The following is a 21198-nucleotide window of genomic DNA, read 5'->3' as shown; positions in this document are numbered from 1 at the left end:
AACCACCATCACCCTGATACCAAAACCAAAAAATGATATCACAAAAAAAGAAAATGATAGACCAATATCACTGATGAACATAGATGCAAAAATCCTTAACAAAATGCTAGCAACATATTAAAAGGATCATACACCATGATCAAGTGGGATTTATCCCAGGGATGCAAGGATTCTTCAATATACGCAAATCAATCAATATGATGCACCATACCAACAAATTAAGGAATAAAAACCATATGATCAACTCAATAGATGCAGAAAAAGCTTTTGACAAAGTTCAACACCCATTTATGATAAAAACTCTCTAGAAAATGGGCATAGAGGGAACCTACGTCAACATAATAAAGGCCATATATGACAAACCCACAGAAAATATCATACTCAATGGTGAAAAACTGAAAGCATTTCCTCTAAGATCAGGAACATGAAAAGGATGTCCACTCTCTCCACTCTTATTCAACATAGTTTTGGAAGTCCTAGTCACGACAATCAGAGAAGAAAAAGAAATAAAACGAACACAAATTGGAAGAGAAGAAGTAAAACTGTCACTGTTTGCAGATGACATGATACTATACATAGAAAGTCCTAAAGATGCTACCAGAAAACTACTAGAGCTCATCAGTGAATTTGGTAAGGTTGCAGGATACAAAATCAATGCACAGAAACCTCTGGCATTCCTATACACTAACAATGAAAAATCAGAAATAGAAATTAAGGAAACAATGCCATTTACCACTGCAACACAGAGAATAAAATACCAAGGAATAAACCTACCTAAGGAGGTGAAAGACTTGTACTCAGAAAACTGTAAAACACTGATGAAAGATATCAAAGATGACATAAGCAGATGGAGAGATATACCATGTTCTTGGATTGGAAGAATCAACATTGTGAAAATGACTACACTACCCAAAGCAATCTACAGATTCAATGCAATCTCTATCAAACTACCGATGGCATTCTGCACAGAATTAGAACAAAAATTTTTACAGTTTGTATGGAAACACAAAAGACCCTGAATAGCCAAAGCAATCTTGAGAAAGAAAAACGGAGCTGGAGGAATCAGGCTCACTGACTTCAAAATATACTACAAAGCTACAGTAATCAAGACAGTATGACACTGGCACAAAAACAGAAATATAGATCAATGGTGCAGGCTAGAAAGCCCAGAGGTAAACCCACACACTTATGGTCACCTAATTTACGACAAAGGAGGCAAGAACATACAATGGAGAAAAGACAGCCTCTTCAATAAGTGGTGCTGGGAAAACTGGACAGCTACATGTAAAAGAATGAAATTAGAACACTACCTAACACCATACACAAAAATAAACTCAAAATGGATTAAAGACCTAAATGTAAGACAAGACACTATAAAACTCTTAGACGAAAACAGGAAAAACACTCTTTGACATAAACCACAGCAAGATCTTTTTTGACCCACCTCCTAGAGTAATAAAAGTAAAAGCAAAAATAAACAAATGGGACTTAATGAAACTTAAAAGCATTTGCACAGCAAAGGAAACTATCAACAAGATGAAAGGACAACCCTCTGAATGGCAGTAAATATTTGTAAATGAAACAACGGACAAAGGATTAATCTCCAAAATATACAAACAGCTCATGCAGCTCAATATCAAAAAAACAATACAATGCAAAAATGGGCAGAAGACCTAAATAGACATCTCACCAAAGAAGACATGCAGATGGCCAAGAGGCACATGAAAAGATGCTCAATATCACTAATTATTAGAGAAATGAAAATCAAAACTACAATGAGTTATCACCTCATAGTAGTCAGAATGGCCATTAATCAAAAAATCTAGAAACAATAAATGCTGGAGAGGGTGTGGTGAAAAGGGAACCCTCCTTCCTGTTGGTGGTAATATAAATTGATACAACTACTATGGAGAACAGTATGGAGGTTCCTTAAAAAGCTAAAAGTAGAATTACCATATGACCCAGCAATCCCACTACTGGGCATATACCCTGAGAAAACCATAATTCAAAAAGACACATGAACCCTAACGTTCATTGCAGCACTATTTACAATAGCCAGGACATGGAACCAACTTGAATGTCCATCGACAGATGAATGGATAAAGAAGATGTAGCACATATATACAATGGAATATTACTCATCCATAAAAAGAAACGAAATTGAGTTATTTGTAGTGAGGTGGATGGACCTAGAGTCTGTCATACAGAGTGACGTAAGTCAGAAAGAGAAAAACAAATACCACATGCTAGCACATATATATGGAATCTAAAAAAAAAAAAAAAATGGTACTGATGAACCTAGTGGCAGGGCAGGAATAAAGACAGACATTGAGAATGGACTTGGGGACACGGGGGTGGAGGGGGAAGCTGGGGCGAAATGAGAGTAGCATCCACATATATACACTACCGAATGTAAAATAGTTAGCTAGTGGGAAGGAGCAGCATAGCACAAGGAGATCAGCTCGGTGCTTTGCGATGACCTAGAGGGGTAGGATAGGAAGGGTGGGGGGCAGGCTCAAGACGGAGGGGATATAAGTATGCATATGGCTGATTCACTTGTTGTACAACAGATACTAATACAGTATTGTAAAGCAATTATGCTCCAATAAAGATCTGTTAATAAAAAAAAGAAGGAGAAACACCAACACAAAAGTAGTGCACTAAGAAAAATTCTATACACCTCCCATATTCTCACCTGAAGGAGTTAAGCAAGAATATTTGGCACCAGTTTTGTGGAGGATATTCTTCATCACAAAAGAAACCTGAGTCAGTAAGCATTTACCAGGAACAGATACAATTCTGCCATATACAAATGATTCATCAAGACAAAGAACTTAGGACTTAAATGGAAATGAGTTTTTTTTGTTTTCTTTTTTTGAGTTGTTTCACTTGGGCACATGCCCAGACAGTATCGATCAAAGGTTTAATGAACTTCGGATGCAACTTTGGTTGAATGGATTACTTGGGACATTCAAGCGCCCTTCGGTGTTTGTTTTTGTTTTGTGTTTTTTAACAGCTACTGCTGCACAGTTAAACAAGTTTCCTTTAACAAAGAGAGGGAAGATGACCTTGCTGACCCCAGACTTCACAGGCGACACCAAAAGCCCAAAAGCAGTATGATATTAAGGCAAGGCCAAAGTATCAACAGAAGCTAAGGATGGTGGCCCATTTGTCACCAGCAGCCTACTTAATGTTTTCTTTTCTATTGAATTTTGGAAACAATTGAAAGCTAGAAACAAAATCACATGCCTGTCCTAATATTTTTTATTTTCCACCTTGATCCACTCTTCCAAAACTTATAGGGCTGTCTCAATTAGCAGTCAATTCAAATAACAGTCAATTCAGGCTGCTATAACAAAAATACCATAGACTGGGTGGCTTAAATAACAAACATTTATTTCTCACAGTTCTGGAGGCTGGGAAGTCTAAGATCAAGGTGCTTGCAGATTCAGGGTCTGGCGAGGATCTTCTTCCTGACTTGCAGGGGCTGTCTTCTCATTGTATCCTCACATGACTGAGAGGGTGAGCTTTAGATTATTTCTCTTTTTATGAGGACAGTAATCCTGATGGGGGCTCTACCCTCATGACCTCATCTAAACCTAATTAGCTCCCAAAGGCCCCACCTCCTAATATCATACCACTGGAAGTTAGAGTTTCAACATATGAATCTGGGGAAGGGGAGCAGGCACACAAACATGAGGTTCATAACAAAGGGCTATATTTAGTTTGGCTCTAGAAATATTGTTTGGGAACTTGAGTTTGGAGAAAATTTCCTGCTCCTTCCTTTTTATCCACAAGTAACTATAGTGTTGAAATTAATTTGACTACTCATATTTTTGAGGCTGAAGATGGGATTATTAACCAATCTTCTATGGTGAAACCACTTGTATATTTGAGACCTGTTTATTTTCAAAAAAGTGTAGATCATAATACCTATCCTTCAGAGATGCTGTAAGCTTGTAATTTATTCAGTAATGTGCCTGGCACATTGTATGGAGTCAATAACTATTAGTTGAATGCCATTTTTACCTGTGCAAACTTGGTCAAGTTTCTTATTTTCCTAAGTGTTAATGTTCTCATACATGAAAACAATATTGATAAATTCTGCCTTAATAAATCATTGTGAAGAATCTATTAAAATATGTGAAAATATAAGGAATTTTGCATCGCGACAATTAAGGATAGCAAAAACAACATTCTGGTAGTGCATCCCCTCATTTTTTTTCCACTCTAGGTATCAGAATCTTGAGTGAAATTTATTGCTTGCCAGTAAAAAAATGTGCTCTTCATTTTAGTATGCACTTTATGACTCATTCCTGGCTTAACATTCCTACCCCCTCTTTTCCCGTTCAATCATTGCACTTTTAATTTGTACTATCATATCAAATTATGAATATCCTAGCAAAATATTTAAAATTATTCCCGGGTAAACAAACCTATATGCCTACATTCTCAATTACCATATTAGTCATAGATAGATATGCTTAGGTCCAGATATTACCCTTCTCCTCATAATATTTTTCAAAATGTGTTTGGCAACATGTTAATATCTATCATCTAAAAATAGAGCTCCAAATTTTAAAATGTTGGGAAAATATCTGATTAAAAAAATCAGTTTTTTTTTTACTATGAACCTCTATGTGTTGCCATGAATTATATACACTCAGTGACACAGAATACATTTCTTTACAGAATACATTTCTTTACAGAATACATTTGTTAACTAAGAAATGTATTGAAAAAACACAAGGATTAGTTGAGAGCAATTAAACCCTCACTTGTTACCTGTTTGTTTCAAAGAGTGCTGTGAGGATGAGCAGCTGGACCACTGCTTTTGGGGTTTTAACCGAATGTAAAGCAGTCTCACTGTGCTTAGGAAACAAAGTCCTGCGGAGGGAAAGCACCTATGCCAAGCCACGGCCTTTTTATCCTCAAAGTATGTGTTAGACTTTGGAGTTATCAGAAGTGGTATGCTAGAAATTTGATCTGGGAAACTCTTAAGGAAAAACAGGCTTTCCTGAAGTATTATACAATGAATGAGACAAAGACCCAACAGCCTCTAAATCAAAGGCCCAGAAATCCATGCCCTAGAAACAGGGAAAACCAGAGGTAGATTGAGTCTTACTAAAATTGGGATCCTTCCAGATCCAGCTGAATTCCTGATTGACATAAGGAGGCCTTCAATTAAAAAAAAAAAAAAATTGGAAAACGTCTCTGGGACAAAATAATATTATTGTATCTCTATGTTTCTTTTATATGTAACTCTATAATTGAATAAAATATTATTAAATATGAATAGAGAAAACAACAATAATAACAAAACAGTGAACTAGAGAAAAAAACCAGAAAACAAATGCTTCAGTTATTGGAATGAACGCAAGGATTTAAAAATAACTACGATTAATATGTTCAAAAAAGGGAAAAAGAACAAATTTATGAAAGTGGAGAACTTTGGCATTTATAAAAATTCAATGGACACTCTAGAACTAAATATCTGAAATTAAAAATCCAGTGAATGTGTTTAATAACAGATTGGAATGATCAGAACATAGGGTCAGAAAACTAGGAAGCAGAAAAGTAGGTAATGCACAAAAATTAAATCAAAAAGAAAAAAAGAATGAAAAAAACATAGCACTAGCCCTTACATTTCTGGTGAATTAATTTCAACAAGGGTGCCAAGATGATTAAATGGGAAAGAATGGTCTTATCAACAAAGGCAGCTGAAACAACTAGATAGCTATGCAAAAGAATGCAGTTGTACCCCCTATCTCACAACATATACAATTGATCAGTGATCTAAATATAAGATCTAAAACTATAAAACTCTCAGAAGAAAACATAGGAATAAATCTTTGTGACCATGCATTAGGAAATGGTTTCTTAGGTATGATATCAAAAGCACAAGTGACAAAAGGAAAAATAACTTGGGTTTTATTAAAATTAAAAAATTTTCTGTTTCAAAGGGTTCCATCAAAAAAGTGAACTGACCTACAGAATGGTAAAAATATTTGCAAATCATATATTTGGTAAGCAACTTGTATCCAGAAAATATACAGAATCTTTACAATTCAATAATAAAAAGACAAATAACCCAGCTTTAAAAATGGACAAAAATCTGAATAGACATTTCTTTAAAGAAAATATACAAATGATCAATAAGGACATGAAAAGATATTCATCATTATTAGCCATCAGGAAAGTACAAATCAAAACTACAATGAATGAGATAACAATTTATACCCATAAAGATGGCTAAAATAATAAGTCTTGGAAGGATATGGAAAATCTACATTGCTGGTAGAAAGATAAAATTGTACAGCTTCTTTGTAAAACAGTTTGGCATTTTCTCAAGAGTTAAACATAGAATTACCATACATCCCAGTAATTTCACTCCTAGATACATACCCAAGAAAAGTGAAACACTGTCCCCACTAGACCTTGCACACAGATATTAATAGTAGCTTTATTCAGAGTAACCAAAAAGTGGAAACAACACAAATTTTCATTAACTGATGAATGCATAAACAAAATATGGTAGATCCATACAATGGAATATTATTTGACCATAAAAAGGGATGAAGTACTTATACATGCTACAACATGGCTGAACCTTAAAAACATTATGCTAAGTGAAAGAAGTCTGTCACCAAAGATCACATATTGTATGATGTCATTTATTGGAAATGTCTACTGTAGGCAAATTCACAGAAAGAAAAATTAGATTAGTTGTTGCCAGTGCCTGCTTGAGAGGACAATGAGGAGAAAATGCTAATGAGTAGAGGGTTTGTTTTCCAGATGATGAAAATGTTCTGAACTTAGATGGTGGTGATGGTTGCTCTTAGAATGGGGTGAAACAATGAATAACATACTTTAAAAAGGTGATTTTTAAATTGTGCTAAAATATGCATAACATAAAGTTTACCATTTTAGCCATTGTAGATGTATTGTTCAGTGTACACCTGAACACTGTACAATCATAGTAAGTGCTTTCACGTTACTGTACAACCATCACCATAACTTTCTTCATCTTGCAAAACTGAAACTCTATACTCATTAAACAATAATCTCTCAATCCTCCTTCCCCTTACCTTCTGTAAACTATCATTCTGCTTTCTGTCTCTATGAATTTGACTACTATAGTCCTCATATAAGTGGAATCATACAGTATTTGTCTTTTTGTGACTAGCTTATTGCACTTAATTTAATGTCTTCAAGGGTGAACTTTATGGTACATGGATTGTATCTCAATAAATCTTTTATTAAAAAAAAATGTGTGTAAGAGATATGTTGGACACCCTTAAAAGTTCTAACTTACATATAATTGGAGATTCAGAAAAAGAAGAAGAAAGAAAGGAGTGGAACCATAACCCCTGGGAACAACAACAACAAAAATACATCTTACAGATTCAAAAAGCTAAGAAAACGCCAGTTCAAGAAAAACACAAAAAAAAACCCTACCTAGTCACATTGGAGTAAACTTCTGAAGACCAAAGACTGGAAGAAAATCTAAATAGCCATTGGGAAAAAGACACATTACCTTCAAAGTAGCAACAGTAAAACTGGCAACTGACTTTTCAACGGAAACAATAACACCAGAGGAAAGTGGAATGGCATTTTAAGTGCTGAGAGAAAAGCTTTTGAATATCTATTTCAAAAATGAAAGTAAAGTAAAAACATTTTCAGACAAACAAAACAGAATTTTCAACAGTGGGCCTAGCTAAAACAAACAAAAAAACATTACAAAACAAACAAACAAAAATTAGAATCCTTCAGAACGAATAAAAATGATCCCAGATACATTGAGATGCAGAAGGGAATGAATGAACACTGGAAGAGATAAATATGTGAACAGTTGAAATGAATATTGACTGTTCAAAACAACAATAATAATGTGTTATGATATTTTAAATGTATGCACAGCAAAATGCAAGAGAATAATAATGCAGAAGATAGGAGGGGATAAACTGACTAAAACGCCATAAGTTTCAGGAAAGTAAAGTAGTAAAAGTATTGATTTATATTACATTATAACAGGCCATGGCTGCATGTTGTAATCTCTAGGTAACCAGGAAAAGGAAAGTATAAATAACAAGAAATAGTTAGATAACTAACTGGAATGTATAACTAACAAATTAATAGATGGAAATAATGATTACAAGTTTTCTGTTAATTAATCCAAAGGGAGAGGAAATAATATATAGAGATGGACCATAAATATAGCTTAAAAATAATAAGGTGGTAGACAAAAACCTAATAATGTAGGGGATTACATTAAATGCAAATAGCCTGTTTGCACCAAGTAAGACAAAGAACATCTGATATTGAATGATGCTAGAAAAAAATATGCTCTCAGAATTTCAGAGTACTGAGGGAAATTAGAGGAACTAGAGAGACTCAAAGGGAACTGGAGATATTGGGAACCTAAAAGGTACTTCGAGGGACTAATGTGCATCAATAGTCATAAATGATCACTTCCTTAATATGTGCTAGGATTCACAGATAAGTAGGCTCACATTCATCCAAAAGTAGCAGGTCTCAATTCAATACCCAAAAATAATAATTTTGGCAGGGGTCTTATCTGTCTAACTTATGGTCAATTATTTAAATGATTTTTATTTGGTACTTATATTGTATTAATGATTCTTTTTTAAATGCTTAATGTTACCAAATGTCAATATCAGGTAAGTATAGTTTTCACATGTCATTTCTGTATGTATATATATATATATATGTATATATATATATTTATTATATACTACATACAACTTATAATAAATATGTTTATAAGTATATATTATCATATATAATAAAGTATAGCTTATTAATATTATGAACCAATATACTGTGAAAATATTATATATATGAATCTATATGTTATATATTATATAGACTATATTAAATATACAGACAAAACCTCATTCTATTGCACTTCATTTTATTGCACTTTACAGATATAGCATTTTTTTACAAATTTAAGGCTTGTGGTAACCCTGCATCGAGCAAGTCTATAGGTATCATTTTTCCAAGAGCACTTGCACACTTCATGCCCTTGTGCCACATTTTGGTAATTCTTATAATATTTCAAACCCTCCTCCAGCAAAAAGATTAGGACTCGCGGAAGGCTTAGATGATGGTTAGCATTTTTTAACTATAAAATATTTTAAAATTAAGGTATGCACTTTTTTTAGATATAATGCTATTGCTCACTTAATAGACTATAGTATAGGTAAAATAACTTCAGTACGGATTGGGACTCATTTTATTCAGTATTCATGGGACTCATTTTATTGAGATATTTGCTTTATTGTGGTGGCCTGGAACTAAACCTGCAATATCTTTAAGGTTTGCCTGTATATTAGAATATATAATATATATATAAATATAAATAGAGAAATAAAATCTTTTTACAATATATTGGTCCATAATAATAATAAACTATCCTTTTAATATTACCTGTTCTCTCTTTTTTAGAACAGCTTTAAAGAGATGGAATTTATAGACCATAAAATCCACCCCTTTAAAATATACAATTCAGTGGTTTTTACTATAGTCACAGAGTTGTGTAAACAATACCACTAATTTTGGAACATGATCATCCCACCCAGAATGAACTCTATACCCATCATCAGAAGCTTTTTCTTTTCAAAGCAAACCTCTAAAAGTTTTAGTATAACCACATCACAAAAAATGATTTACTTTTTATTGACATGGTCACTTATTGTGATTTTAAAATATGTAGAGTATGATAAGGCACACAGAATAACTTATGACTTAGGGGAATTCCCAAGAATCCACAGGCACTCTGATTTTTTTTTCTCAAATCCTGAAGATTCGTGTCTGTCAGGAATATGCACATCCTATCCTTGAGCAAAGAGAGGGAGCGGAGCTTCCAGTTGACCTGTGATGAACAGACAGCATGAGTAAGGGGAAAACTTTCTGTTGAGCCATTAAGATTTATGGTTGCTTGTTATCCAGCTTAACTAAGCCCTCCTGATCACTGTGGCCATAAACCACAGTTTATGGTCTATGGTTTTTATAAACCATAAAAACAATAGCTCAACTAACAAAAATGAAGGGAGGAGGGGAAGCGGGAGGGAATTTTCACAAGCTGAGAAAGGAAGAAATAGAATTTGTTTAAAGATGAAATTGTAGTTGCAAATAATGCCACCAGTTTTTAAGTTTTTCATCATTATTTTAAAATAACTCTATCAGTTAATGATTTTTCACAGCAAGCAGCAGAAACAAACTCTGTTAAAGCTCAAGGAAAAGAAAAGATAATAGAGTAGGTCACAAAATCCAAGAGAAAAAAAGAACTGGAATCAGAAGGCCAGTAATTGGAAAAGCTTTGGGGAACTAGATAGCTAGAATTAATGAACAATTTCCTGGTAGCACCACACTCATTGAATCAGCTTTCAATATTTCCTATTTCAGCATTACTCCACTCAAGATTCAAATATCTGGGAAAATGTAATGATTTTCGCCTGCAAAATAAGCATTTATCTCTTAGCCAAGATTTGTCAGGGCATCTTGATTGACAGTCCTAACCAGAGTGTTATGCATTGGGGCTAGATTGTTCTCCAATTTACAATGCCAACAAAAGGGGGAGCTTAAAGAGTAGAAGTTTATGGCTATAGCAGGAAAAGTTTTTATAAGCAAATGCCTCTTACAAAAAAAATTCTCTGTTCAACAAATCTTTCAGTTTCATGTCAATGAATTTTCTTGAAGAAATTAAATAATTTTAAGGAGGGCTTCCCTGGTGGCGCAGTGGTTGAGAATCTGCCTGCCAATGCAGGGGACACGGGTTCGAGCCCTGGTCTGGGAAGATCCCACATGCCGCGGAGCGACTAGGCCCGTGAGCCACAATTACTGAGCCTGCGTGTCCGGAGCCTGTGCTCCGCAACAAGACAGGCCGCGATAGTGAGAGGCCCGCGCACCGCGATGAAGAGTAGCCCCCGCTCGCCGCAACTAGAGAAAGCCCTCGCACAGAAACGAAGACCTAACACAGCCATAAATAAATAAATAAAGTTTAAAAAAATAATAATAAATTTGAGGACAATTTTTATGTGTTGTAAGGTCTCATTTTAAAAACGTATTTAGGACTTCCCTGGTGGTGCAGTTGTCAAGAATCTGCCTGCCAATGCAGGGATCATGGGTTCAAGCCCTGGTCCGGGAAGATCACACATGCCGCGGAGCAGCTAAGCCTGTGTGTCCCAACTACTGAGCCTGCGCTCTAGACCCTGCGAGCCACAACTACTGAGCCCACGTGCTGCAACTACTGAAGCCCGTGCACCTAGAGCCCATGCTCTGCAACAAGAGAAGCCACGGCAATGAGAAGCCCGCGCACCGCAACGAAGAGTAGCCCCCGCTCGCAGCAACTAAGGAAAGCCCGCATGCAGCAACGTAGATCCAACGCAGCCAATAAATGAATAAATAAATAAATAAAATAAAAACAAAACAAAACAAAAACATATTTATAGTGAGGAATCTGACAAATACTCTCAGCGGGTGATTGGAATCAATACCAACAGTGATAAATCATGTTGATAGTATGTATCTTGGTGTGATGTGATGAAAATAACACTTTACATCTATGGTCATTCTCCCCAAAACCCATAGCCTTAGTTTAATCATGAAAAAAACAGGCAAATCCCAATAAAGGGACATGCTACAAAATACCTGATCAGAATTTCTCAAAACTGTCAAGATCATCTAAAACAAAGAAAGTCTGAGAAACTGTCATAGCCAAGAGGAATCTAAGGAGACATGACATCTAAAATGTGGTATCCGGGATGGGGTCCTGGAACAGAAAAAGGACATTAGGAAAAAAACTAAGGGATTGTGAACAAAGTTAATGGACAATTTTTCTGTAAATACAAAAATGTTCTAAAAATCAAAACATTTTTAAAACAAGACATTTCAATCACTCTATTATTTTATCTATACTTATCCACTGACGATGTCTGAATGGATACGTGTAGATGCAGCTCCTCTATGCTGACAATTCTCAAATCATTATTTTTAGTTCATATTCTTCCTTGACCTACACACACACACACAAACACACACAAATATATATATTATATATTCATGCATGCATGTGTGTATACATTGCCAGACAAATGTCTTGATCTGGACATCTTTCAGATTTCAACATATTTCTTGTAAGAAATACTCAGTTGATGATGTTATGACAGTGTGCTGTAGGAGCATACTTTCAATGTCATATAACGATTTATTTAATAAATGATTACAGGGTGGTTATTACATGGCACAGTTGTAAATACTGTAGACTTATATGTGAAGAAGACATGCACATGTCCTGATGTCAAGGAGTTTATAATCTCTTGAGGGGAGCAGACATTAGCAAATATTCACACTATGATCTTGGAAATAAACCAAAATTTGTTCCCAACTGTACTTTACACTTACCTTTATTGTAGCACCTATCACACTTTCTCACTTATGGAGTCATGTATTTATCATTTCAACCACATTGTGCGCATAGTATATCTTCAATAAAAGTTTGTGGAAACATCTGGTTCCTTTTTTGTTCATCTCATTTGCTGAATAATTAAATGCAGGAGAGGACTGCACTCATAGCTGTCATGTTTATGACACTGAGGGCTAAATGGTCAAGTAAAAAGCATACAGTGGGTTTTGATTCTTTTCCAGGGTTGCACTAACTTTTGGCACAATTTTTACTCACTGTGTCTTAGTAGCTGCTTAGTAAAAGCTATGGTGACAACCATCCCAGTTTGGCAAGAACTCTCCTCCTCTTAGCTTTGAATGTCCCACATCCTTGAAGAATCCCAGTCCTGGACAAACCTGAATGGTGGGTCACTATCGAAAATTATAGAGCATATTTACATCTTTCTCATTAAAAATAACTATAAGAATAAAGTGATTCAGTGGATTTGAACAACACTCATCATTTACGATGTGCATCTCATTGTGGACCTCTCCTTGATAACCCTCACAGCAGCCCTATGATGAAAGTAAGCACAGATTATTAAGATGTGGAACTGGATTTCAAACCCAGGGTTGTCCATAGCTGAGATTAAGTTCTTGGCCACGATGTATAAATGCAATGAAATAGCAAGTCATGATGTTACTGAGTTTTTCCCAACGCTCAGGAATTTCCAAGTCTACCCCAAGTCAACTACACTTATTAAGTACTCCCCCCGCTAAAAAAAATTAGCCTGTGTAAACTCTGCAGATCTGCCTTGAGAAATTAGTTTTCTCAGAACAAATATGTGTGAAGCTTCTTCAGTCTAGTTGTACTGAAATTTAATCAATTTGGAGAAAAACTGACCATTGCACTCTTGGAAGGATTGTTTGTTTGTTTGTGTAGCTTACAGTTAGCCTGCCTCTGTGGAATGATTCTGGCTGGAGTAGCTTTCTCCAAGCATCAGATTTAAACATTTATAGTCCCTCAGATTCCATGGGCTTGGGTGAGCTTTTCCAGACAGGTTAGCGATTTCGAGTTTGGCAAGCACTTGGGCTTTTCAGTCTGTTTTGAGTGAAAATCAATTTACACTCTTTGCAAACATGTGACAGCATAAATCAGACAATTGAGTTCACCCTTAAAACACAATAGGGGCTTGTTTCATTTTGCTGAGGAGATGGACAAAACACTTTCCGTGAGTTTCAAACATATCCCTTGTCATAGCATGGCAATTTGACAAGCATACTGTTCCACCATCCTTAATTCAACAGATGATAAAAACAGAAGCGAGAGAGGTTAGATTATCTGTCAAGGGCAGCACACAGGAAGGCAGGAATTGAGTCAGGTTCAGAATTCACAGGTTCTAAATACACTGACCATTCTGGGCTGTTTAATGCCTCCTTGGAGCACCCCTAATATCTGATGTGGAGATCTGGCAGCATCCATTGTTCTAACTAACCTATTCAGAAAGTCTTCCCATTCAGATGTCGTTTAATTAAAGATGGTCTAAAGAAAGTGGAGCTTTCAATCAAAACTCCAAAACAGTTGGTTGCCATAAAACTAATTTAAAATGGAATAAAGTGGAAAATAAAAGAGCTGGTTACAATTACACTACTTAGGCTTTGAATGGCAAGTAATTCTAGTGATTAAGAAACTATTGCTGTAATGTGGTTTAAAAAAAAAAAACATAGAGCAAAATGGAGTTGAAATTGAGATTGGATCATTTTGCACATCTGTCCTGGGAACACTGATATTAGACCTAAGAGCACATTCTGCTGTAGAAAACTAACAATCACTAAAAATATAAAAATATAATTTTTCTGTACTCTCCAATCTTACCAGCAAGTTCTGTTTATGTCATCTCTTTGCTAAATATATACATTCTGAAACATTCACCTATTAGCTTGTCAATGCTTTGGAAAGAAATTATTTTATTCTGACTTTCTTTCCTCAGTTTCTTAGCTAGGTTTTATCAAAGTAGACCTTGTGTTTTTCACTACAGGAGACTAAATTTCTTGTAGGTTTTAATGATTTACCTCACCCCCAAACATCTGGAAAATCCGGTAAATTTGGGGGGGATTATTTTTTCTTTCTATTTTTGTTTGTGTTTCAACCTGTCAGAATGCTCAGTATGAAGGATTGTGAGGTGAGCTTTCATTTTGGGAAAACTACTTAAAATTTGAGCTAGACCAGAGAGCAACTTCGCCCGGAAACAGGGTCTTCAGCTAAGTGTGGACACTTAACATATTTTAGCTGTGATACTGAATCACTGGGACCATCTTCTCCAAAATGAAAATCATTGACTAAAAGAGGCTTATTCTAACGTTCAGGGCTACCACAGTGACGGACTGGTACTGACTACCCTGCCTGACATATCGTTTTGAGAAACTGTGGCTGAAGTCATTTACAGAAAAATCAGTTAGTATGTGGCAGATATGTTGTGGGGAACCCTAGTAATTTAGTAGAAATCAAAGATATCTTATGTATGTATGTATGTATGTATTTATTTATTTATTTTTTTTATTTTTATTATTTTTTTAAATTTTATTTATTTATTTATTTATGGCTGCGTTGGGTCTTCGTTTCTGTGCGAGGGCTTTCTCTAGTTGCGGCGAGCAGGGGCCACTCTTCATCGCGGTGCGCGGGCCTCTCACTGTCGCGGCCTCTCCCGTTGCGGAGCACAGGCTCCGGACGCGCAGGCTCAGCAGTTGTGGCTCACGGGCCTAGTCGCTCCGTGGCATGTGGGATCTTCCCAGACCAGGGCTCGAACCCGTGTCCCCTGCATCGGCAGGCAGATTCTCAACCACTGCGCCACCAGGGAAGCCCTATGTATTTATTTTTAATTTTTAATTTTTAAAACTTTGTTATACAATTTTTAAAGGTTACTTTCCACTTACAGTTATTACAAAATATTGGCTGTATTCCCCGTGTTGCACACACATCCTTGAGCCTATCTTACACCCAGTAGTTTATACCTCCCACTCCTCCTCCCCTATACAGCTCCTCCCTCTCCCCTCACCCCTCCCCCAACCACTAGTTTGTTCTCTATAGCTGTGAGTCTGCTTCGTTTTGGTTCTATTCAGTAGTTTGTCATATTTTTTAGATTCCACATATAAGTGATATCATACAGTATTTGCCTTTCTCTGTCTGACTTATTTCACTTAGCGTAATGCCCTCCAAGTCCATCCATGTTGCTGCAAATGGCAAAATTTCGTTGGTTTTTTCGTGCTGAGTAGTATCCCGTTATATATATATATCTCACATCCTCTTTATCCATTCTTCTGTTGATGGGCACTTAGGTTGTTTCCATACCCTGGCAATTGTAAGTAATGCTTCTATGAACATTGGGGTGTATGCCTCTCTCTGAATTAGTGTTTTTTGGTTTTTTTGGATATATACCTTGGAGTGGAATTACTCGGTCCTATGGTAGCATTTTAGATTGATATTGGGAGCCTGATGACAGATGAAACTTCATAAAGTGTAATGACATTTAGTTTAGAACAATGATTTACTTTAGCAACTCAGACCCATTCAGACCCGGGTCTATTTGTATATTCATCTCCATCACCACATCCTGATTCTTTTTTTTTTTTTTTTTAACATCTTTATTGGAGTATAATTGCTTTAAAAAATATGGAACGCTTCACGAATTTGCGTGTCATCCTTGCGCAGGGGCCATGCTAATCCTCTCTGTATCGTTCCAATTTTAGTATCTGTGCTGCCGAAGCAAGCACCACACCCTGATTCTAAACGGCAGAGTCACTGAGACATATTGGGAGGCACTCCAAAGCATCCAAGTGCTTTTTAAATTTAATCGAATGGTAAAGCTTGAATGAGATGGTTGGGAACATTTTAAAATATCTCCACATGTTTTCTAAACCTGAGGTCCCATGGAGCATTTCCCAGATATAGCGGTCATGAGTGAAGTTTAAGTCAGCCCCGAAACTTTTGAAAACCATTCCTATATTTTAAGGTAGCTTTCTGCATTATGATTCTCTCTTCTCCAAGTTCGAGGCCAGGTCTTCACCTTTCTGTCTCCTTTGCAGGTGAGACACAGCCATGCAATCTAGGTCCCAACAATCAGATGGAACAAGATGATGACTTCCCTGTAGCAGAGAGCACCCTGTAGTGAAGAAAGAGGCCTTCCTCATTTTGCTGACCTGTGTCAAGGAATATGGCACAGGGGCATTGAGCTATCAGATGTAGCAGGGACAGAGGTCCTAGAAGTAGCTTTCCAAGTTTCTATGCTCACCTTCCCAGGGAAGGGTTACACTGTGTCTGTGGAAGTGGTATTATGCCTGCAAGCGTTCTAGTGGCATATTTGGGTTTTTTCCCGATGGTGTAGCTTCTGAGTCTAATTTATTGGACCTTATGCAGATTAATGAACTCCAGAGTATGACAAATTTGTTTAGTGCTCAAACTAGTTGGAGTAGATTCTGTTGTTTGCAATTAAGAACCCTTACCAAGGCAGAAATTGGGATCAGAAGTGATTGTAAGCAACGGACCTTCAAGGAAATAGGAATCTGTACATTTACTGTTGGGTCTGATTGGTTTTGCAAACAAAAAAACAAGAGTAATCCACTTGTTATTAGTGAATGGAGCGTTGGCAGCCCACAGTGAAAAGTGGCAAAACAGTTGAGAAAATTATTACTATAGTCACCTGGAATTATGTGTCCATGGAAGGAAAAATAACTTAACCTAAAACCTTATCAAGGCCATGAAGAACACTAAGGCTGCAGAGTGGAAAGTGTCTTTAAACTGCACTAGAGAATAGAAGGAAAGAGAATGACTATCTCAGACTACTAAATTCCAGCCTCAGGATGTGATCAGACCAAGGAATGCTCCAAAAAAATCCTTCAACTAATCCATTAGGAAAAGGCTATCTTCTGACATTGGGTTTCTCTTGATATCAGAAAGACGCTGATCACTAATGATATCATAACTAAACTAACTGATGTTCATAATACTTTTCACTCTAAGCTACAACTTTGCAGCAGGAATTATTTTTAAGATATATTTCTGCCTCAGTCTAACAACAAGAACTAATTAAGTTCACAAAATTAGACTTTGCTTCAAGCATGTGGTTTTCTTTCCTTTTTCTTTGAAGCCTATTTTCACATTATTCCAATAGTCAGAATGTAGGCATGCAAAGTTATTTCTTCATGGACATAAAACTTAATAATGTGACAAGAGAAGAAATCTTTTAATTAAATAGGTGTCTGCTTTGGTAAGTGTCAAATGGTCAAGCTGTCTCCTTTTTAAGAAAATACTGATGTAACCTGTTAGTCTCCATGGACAATACAGACCAAACATTGACTTTTCTTCCATACAGCTACTTTTTTTGAAGCTTGAAATGAATATTTTTTTCAAGCACTAAACAAGGTTTCTCAATTTTGTGTTTCTGCTTTGTGTCTATGTCTGTGCTTTTAAGAGGGAATGTTTTTACCCTTAATAAAATAACAGAGTCATTTATTAGGGATCAAAGGGAGAAATGCCTAAAAGTGGCAATGATCTATTAATCTGAACCTGAAGCCTTATAGAGCTCTCAAGTTTCTATACTATTTATAAAATAAATTAGTCTACATGATGTAATTTTACATTCTATTTATATCATTATTCTTTATACAACATAAACATAGAACTCTGTGATGTTATTACATGTCATAAATGTCATCATAATTTGTCTTTACACATCATAAATATCTTAGTTTGTGACATTATTACACCTTTGGGTGTCTCTTTCCATATTTATGGTAATTACATCAAAGTATTTACTATAATTATGTCATTTGATGAAATTACAGTAATTACTTCGAAAAATGATAGCCCATGACTAATGAATTAAAATAGCATGGAAATTCACATTAAAAATGACATTAAAATAATTCTAAGGATCTGAGATAACCCACAAGAACAAGAACATTCATTACTGAGTTTTTAACCTCTAAACTTGGCCCTACAAGTTTTCCTTTGTTGAAAATTTTAGCTTTATTGAGGACTGGGAAACGCTTTGTAATAGTGTGGTAACCATCAAGATATTTTAAAAAAATATTGAAATCTAGTTGCTTGCTGACATTATTTTTGGCAAGTCGGTAAAACCAAAATATAACTTAAAAAATAACTTGCTAACCATCATAGAAGATAATTCAAATACTCCTCAATCTGTATTCTCACTCAGTCCCTCTCACTCTATTATTAACAGTCCGTCAAAAATAGGCTTATCTAACGTAAATTTTATATATATTTGTATATGTTAGGTAATAGACTGGGTGCATACTGACTCATGAGGGATTTGTTTTCAAGCTGGAATTCATATTCATATATCACAGGACATCGAACCAAGAAGTCATTTCATTCAGCCTCTGCCTTCAGGTAGCTTAATTATTAACCTGACAATAGCTGAGAAAAGCCTCTCAATTTCAAGCAGTGTCCATGGAAGAAGACCCCACAACATACTATGAAAGCCTTTTTTGAGGTCACCTTTGATCGTTGTTAAGAACACATTTCCATCTACTGCTCTACAGCATGAACCCTCTTCCGGTCAGGCTCAGTTTACACTTACCATGCTTGCCTCCTCCCACTTTTCCCTCTTTGCCTTTTTGGCCTCACCAGGGACATTTTCTGCTCCTTCTTAATGCCAGCCCCTCAGATTTTGATCTAGACATTTATACATTAAACAAACATTTGAGAGACTACTGGCTGCACTATGTATTCTAAAACCTGGGAATACAGAGATCAGTGAATAAAGCAAGAATTCTTGTCCTTATGGAGCTTATGTAGAAAGAAAATAAGCAAAATTGGTGCCCAAGGGAAAAAAAAACCCAAAATAAAAAGTAAATAAATATATAATAAATATATAATTTTTGAGTATATAATTTATGCTATAGTATAGATAATACGTAGGATAGAACGTGGCAGGAAAGAGTGGGGAGCAAAGATTTGCAAATTTTAATGAGCTTGCAGTTTTTAAACAGATCTGACTGAGAAAGTGACATTAGAGCAAAGATTAAATAAAAAGGGAGCCACCGGTGTGTTTGGAGGGAGAACTGTAGGTAGAGAGAAAGGCTGTAAAAAAGACTTGAGGCAGAGCCTGCAGGGTGTGTTAGAAGGTCAAGGAGTCCTGTAAACTATGGGAACAGGAAGGGAATCAGGAATAGGAGATTGCTCAGTAACGTGGATGTAGGGTTTGCTTGTAGACCTATGAAGTATGAGCTTCTCACTGGACATCTAAGTAGATATGCAAAATAGGCAGCTGGTTTTTCAAATTAGGGATGCAACTTTGTGATTCATCAGCACAGAGATGCTACTTAAGGCCATGAGATGGGATGAGGTTGCTTAGGAAGGAGTGTAGACAGAGCGGAAAAGAGGGTAAGGCCAGTGCCCTGGGGAAGGTCAATGGTATTGCTCAGAGAGAACAGATGGAGCCAGCAAAGATGACTGAGGAGGAGTGGCCAGGTAAGAAAATGGGGAGCAGAATTCTGATGGACGGTCCAATAAAGAAATTGTTTAAACAGAGAGAAACAGTGTCAAATATTTCAGTAGGGCAATGAAATGAGGACTAAAGTGATCATTAGACATAGTACTAAAATGGAATATTTCCACTCTCTCTGATCTAGACATCCACATGCTAAGTATCCATCCTTTGAATGCCAATTCAAGGTTATGCTAAACAAAAATAATAGTGGGTATAAAAGGCTTTATAGTTCACAAAACCTTTATATATAAGCTGGCTCATTACATTCTTACAGCAACCTTGCATAGAGGAGACAATGAAATTGAAAGGCAGAAAGGTTTAAATGACTTATGAAGTCTCAAATCCAAGTCTTTAACTTGAATTTCTTCCAGTATACACACTACAAAATATGTCCCATTAAAGTTTCTCCTACTCTTGCAATCTTATCACTCTCTATTTCTCAGATTTCCGATGTGAGAGATTCCCAAAGTGTGGACCAGTGACCCCGGGGTGCTTACATCCTACAGGGGATCAGTGGTGAAATCAAAACTATTTTCATAATCAGACTAAGATGTTATTAGCCTTTCTCTCTATCTTCTCAGGATTATAGTGTGGAATTTTCCAGAGGTTACTTGACATGTGGAATCTCGACAGAATGAATGCAGAAGCAGATAGGAGAATCCAGCTGACTTCTATTAAGCCCAACATTAAAGAGATTTGAAAAAATGTCTCTTCTGACTTATTTTTTTATTTTGATAAAATTATTTTTCCTCAAAATAAATGTTACGGTTAACATAAAATGAATTTTTATCGTTATTTTAAAACAGACTTAACGAATTCTTTAAAATCTTGCTTTAACTTATTAAAAGTGGCAAAAGTCAACAGATTAGCTTACATTTAAAGAAAACTCTTTGGGTTCCTTAATAATTTTGATAACCACTCTCCATAGCACTTGAGTCCATGCCTCTCTACTTTGTGTTCTCTTACATAGTGGTTGTTATTTATTTTGGTTTCCTTTATATAATCCTTATTTATCCTTCCAGGATATTAGCCCTTCAGATTGGACTCTCCTTTTTTATTTTTATTTTTTGGTTTCCCCAAGAATATTCCTATGTTTGGGTAGTTAAGCAATTTCCAACTAATACTTAATGATTATTCAAAGATTGGTTGATTTCCTAAATCCCTTTTCTAGTTAGTTAAAACACAAAAACAAAAAACCTTCAGGATGTAACTGTTTTTGAAGATAGCTTCTTCTCTTAGGAATTCATTTAGTTAACAAATATTTATTGAGCAATGCTGT

The 21198-nt window shown here is 35.9% G+C and overlaps 1 non-coding gene across 1 annotated transcript; it reads right to left on the bottom strand.

Moving 5' to 3' along the window:
* Positions 1-16072: 16072 nt before the first annotated feature.
* On the bottom strand, positions 16073-16179 carry LOC137776016 (U6 spliceosomal RNA). The gene has a single exon (XR_011076138.1). It is a non-coding gene; the product is annotated as a U6 spliceosomal RNA (small nuclear RNA).
* Between the last annotated feature and the right edge of the window lie 5019 nt (positions 16180-21198).

Source organism: Eschrichtius robustus, chromosome 13, assembly GCF_028021215.1.
Source record: "Eschrichtius robustus isolate mEscRob2 chromosome 13, mEscRob2.pri, whole genome shotgun sequence".
NCBI classification, from domain to species: Eukaryota; Metazoa; Chordata; class Mammalia; order Artiodactyla; family Eschrichtiidae; genus Eschrichtius; species Eschrichtius robustus.
This window is presented reverse-complemented; position numbering and strand designations above follow the sequence as displayed.